The sequence below is a fragment of the Otolemur garnettii genome, unplaced genomic scaffold, assembly GCF_000181295.1.
Source record: "Otolemur garnettii isolate 467f Iridium unplaced genomic scaffold, OtoGar3 scaffold00133, whole genome shotgun sequence".
Classification (NCBI taxonomy): domain Eukaryota; kingdom Metazoa; phylum Chordata; class Mammalia; order Primates; family Galagidae; genus Otolemur; species Otolemur garnettii.
In genome coordinates, this window is record NW_003852528.1 from 4,349,198 (window position 1) to 4,353,743 (window position 4,546).

The window sequence follows — 4,546 nt, forward strand, 5'->3', positions numbered from 1 at the left end:
TCCACAGAGGTTGCACTTGGAGTGTGGGCAGAGTAGATAAGGGAAGGGGCCAGAAGCCCCCTCTGTCAGGCCCTGGCACCCAGGCAGGCTGCACTGGGCCCCTTGGTGCCCACAGGGGAGGTCCTGGGGCTTCAGGCAGCAGGTCAGGCTCAGAGACCGTGAAAGGTGTCCTCTGGAAGAGAACCAGCTGCTGAAAGGGGCTTCTCCCGGAGGAGGCTCCTGCCTGAGCTTCCAGCCTGACTGCAGTCAGAGGGACTCAGGAGGTGCAGCAGTAAGCCAGGGGCTGCACGTACTGAGAGCTGTGTGTGCAAGGGACAGCGTGGCTCGCACCAGCCAGCCACCAACCACAGTGGGGCTGACCAGCACCGGGATCCCAAGACACTGACCAGGCCCCTCCCTGAGCCTCTCCAGCCTCAGCCACACCAGGGCGAGCATTGGCAGCCCACCCCATTTCCTGTCACCCACACGTTATCACATACTTGTCCACACAAGCTAGGGGGCAAGGTGGGCGGTGTAAGTGCCCTGGCTTCATCATGGGCTTCTCACCCAGCTCCTGGGCCCTGCAGCCCTCCGGTTTGAGAGCCAAAAAGCCCAGAATTAGTGTGTGGGCTCAGTGGGGCCACTGTCCTGGGCTCTGGGGCCAGGGGAGGGCACCGTGGCCGGTGGCTGTACACACCAGCCTTACGCTGGCCTATTTTAGGAGCAGAGACACGACAAATTCATCCCTTCCTTCCCTCCCTCCACCTCCCCTGTGAAATCTATTTTAAAAGATCAAAATTTTCTTTACATCCCCCTCCAAAATGTGCTATAGGAGGGAAGTGGGGCATAAACACACCGGGGTGCAGGGCGGGGGTAGTGGAGAGGGAAGAGGGGTACAGGGTAGGGGGAATGGAGATGGGGGAGGGGCACAGGGCGGGGGGGGGCTGTGAGGATCCCCAGCCCAAGGTGGGGGCTTTGATATTCAAACCCCCAAGTTCACAAAGCCCCCTTTCCCTGAGGGGCACAGGGCGGGGGGGGGGCTGTGAGGATCCCCAGCCCAAGGTGGGGGCTTTGATATTCAAACCCCCAAGTTCACAAAGCCCCCTTTCCCTGTGAGGTACAGGGTGAAGGAGCAGCACTCTGGGCCCCCTGGCCTCCTTGGGGACCCTGAGCCACACCAACCATCTCCACACAGGCCTGTTCCAGGGGTTGGAGCCAGGGGTGAGCATAGGGTAGGGTGACCAGCCCTGATGCCATGGGAGAGGCCCAGCCTGCAGGTGATACTGCCCCTCAATTGACCCCTGCAGGCCACCCCAAAGCCCAGCTGTCAGGGTGACTGAGCCTCAACTCAGCCTCCACCTGGGGCCCCTATCCCTTCAGGGTCACTGATTGGCATGACCCCAGATCCCCACCAGCCACTACCCACTCACTCCCCACCCAGGTGTGGCCTCTCTTCCTCAGCTGGGCTCACAGCTCTGGGACACAGGAACCCGTCCTATTAGGAGATGTGGAGAGGGAGAGTGAGCCCAGCTGGGTGCTCTGGGTGCTGGAGCTGGGGCCTCCACCAGCCAGCCTCCCTGGCCTAGGTGCAGCCTGGGGCCCCCAGGCTGTGGCTGCTGCCCAGGGGAAACTTCCAGAACCCCCTGGCTTCAGCAAGCAGCAGGAGAGCCTGGGAGGGAGCTGGGTGTGTTACTTTCACCCTCCCTCCCAGAGCCCCACACCCGCGGTGCTGACTGCCCTGCTCTGGGTCTGGCCAGGGCCCCCGAGCCCCGTCTCCAAGGCTGGGAACAGGGCCCCCATCGCCCTCACGGCCCGGATCCCTCCAGGGAGGACAGAGGGGTGTGTCTGGAGGGTCACCCGCTCCCCGCCTCCTTTTGCTCCCTCCATGAGAACATGGAGGGCAGGTGGCTGCTGGCCCAGGCCCACAGCAGGGCCCTTCTGGGAAACAGAGTCATGGTCTATTTTTGCTCCCTGACAACACCACAGAAGCAGCTGTGCGGCTTATCTCTGCTGCTGAAGGACAGACACACTCGGAGTGCCTCTGTGCCCTGGCCAGCCGAGCCCCAAACAAGACCACGGCCTCAGGCCTGAGTCAATCTCTCCCAGAAAGTCCCAGCCTGCCAGCAACCTCCTAAGTGGGATCGACTGTTCCCTGGGAGGTTTTCACAGCCTGGGCAGGGTCACCCAGCATCACCCACTGCTGTCCAGGCTTCCATCAGTGCCGCCCCAGCTCTGTGGCCTGGAATCCGGGTCCCACCAAACACTTACACGCTACCTCCTCCCCGAGGCCTGAGCATGTATTTCCTGATAATTCTGGCACAGAAAGGAGAGCTCTAAGGACGGGCTAGACTCAGAAGGGGGCTGCAGAAAGGCAGGGTGGCCAGGAGTGGGAGCAGAAGCACCCCATCCTACCATTGCTGCTTATGAGTCCTGCTGGAACCCCCCAAAACCCCAGCAGGAGCTGGCCCAGCTGGTGCCCATACCATGGTCCCTTTCCTGCATGGCCAACAGGAGCCGTGTGCCCTGCCAGGATGGCCAGGGCTGGGAAGGTCACGCCACAACCCCAGCTGACCCCTTGTGTGGTCCTAGAGACTGGATCTTCAGGCCCCAGCTGCTGCTTCCCTGCCTAGAGGGTCATCAGGCTGGCCCTGGAGGCTAGTGCCCCTAATGAGGCCCATACCGGGAGACGCAGACACCACTGCTGGAGGGACCTGGCCATGCGCAGGCAGCAAGGACTGGCAGGCTACAAATGTATTCCCCCCAGAGGCTGCCTAGCCCCCTCCTCTGGTCCTCCTTTGGTCAAAGTGTGACCTCTGGTGGTCTGCAACTTTTGCCTGGTAAATTGGGGCACTAGGCAGCAGGGCCCCTGCCTGTCAGGTGCCCAGTCAAGCCTTCCCTGAACAGGAAGATGGCCAGGCAGTCTGTGTGCCATTCCCAATGGCAGGCAGAGGTGGGGTGAGGGGCCCTCTGAACTTCTCAGAAGATGCAGCTTCGGCTCCAGTCACCAGTTTCCTTGGGGCAAGTTACACAGACCCAGCAAATCCATCCTCCACAGGGGTTCTCAGCAGCAGCTAACCCAATGCCCTGGAGTATGTTGGCATTCCCAAATATCCCGGAGTGACCAGATCTGATTACAAGACACTGCATAGGCAGGTGGCCTCAGGCTGGTTTGCAAGTAAACTGCACACAGGGCAGGATCAAGTACACTCGCTGTGCTGCGTGACCAGTGCAGGGGACTGCACACCCCGGGGCCACACGCACAGCAGAGACAGCACGGCCAGGGCTCCAGAAAGATGCTCCCGCTGCACCCCGGCAGTCCCCACCCCTGCAGTAACCCTGGTCTGATTTCCATCACCATCGCCTCAGGGACGGGACATAAACAGGTCACACAGACAACGTTGCTCCGTGTCTGCCGCCTTCACCCCAAGCTTCTGTGCTTCCTCACGCTGTGGGGTGTCCCCTTTATTGCCCAGTGATTCCGTCATGTGAACACACCATCAGCTGTTCAGCCAGTTTCCTGTTGAAGGATATTTGAGTTCTGATTGGGACATATATTTCCATCCCTCCGGAGTAAGTATTAAGAAATGAGATTGCTGGGTCTTAGGGCAGGTGCATGTTTAACTTAAGAGATAATCAAACAGTGTTCTGAAGGGTCCTACGATTTTACAATCCCACTGACAGAGTCTGAGAGTTCCAGTCATTCCTTGGTCTCGCCAATATCAGTGTTACTGGTCAATCTCAGCCGCTCTGGCTTCTCATTGCCCATCCTTGTGACTAATGACGTCTAATGTCTGTTTTTGTTATTCATTAGTGACAGTTCTCTGTACATTTGGGATGGAAGTTCTGTATTGGATGGAGATGCAGCCCCTTCCTCCTGCCCTGTGAATCGCACATTATTTTCTTTCAATTAGCAATAATCGCACCTCCAATAAACCTCATTGGCTACGATACTGCCACTGTGCAAAGCTGCACGTTATTGTCTTAACAGTGTGTTTGTGTGAGGAGAAGTTTGCAATTTTCATGAAGTCAAATCAGTTTTTCCTTTTATGTGTCCTGAGAAAATGGCGGCCTCTACTTCCTGCTGCCAGCTATGTAGTTGTAGATCTCGTCCCTTGGTCATGAGGAGTGTCTAGGTGGTGTGTGGGAGGGAGGAGCTGACATCCTCTCTTTCCCTCACCATTCATCCACTTGTCTCAGCATCATTTACTGAGAAATTTATCTTTCCGAAGTGAGCTTGCTCAGTACCCTAGTAAAAATGTTGGCTAACCACAGCAACTTCACGGCACGTGAATGCACAAAACACCAAGATGGCAAATTGTGTGCTATGGAAATGAACCAGCCACACATGTGTTGCTCCGTGTGAGGACTTTCTGCTCTGATCCACTGACCCCAGGGCCTGCCCTTAGGCAGCTCCACCATCTCCTGACCACCACACCACCCAGTTCGTCCAGAAATGAGGCGGCATGCCTCCCCTTCATCATTTTTCAAGATTGTTTGAGTGTTTGAGAGTCTTTGCATTTTCACACAAATGTCAGAATTTAGAGTCAACTTCTATAAAATGACTAGA

The 4,546-nt window shown here is 57.3% G+C and overlaps 1 pseudogene; it reads right to left on the reverse strand.

The window, feature by feature from the left end:
* Nucleotides 1–3,785: 3,785 nt before the first annotated feature.
* On the reverse strand, nt 3,786–3,947 carry LOC111727951 (annotated as a pseudogene).
* Between the last annotated feature and the right edge of the window lie 599 nt (nt 3,948–4,546).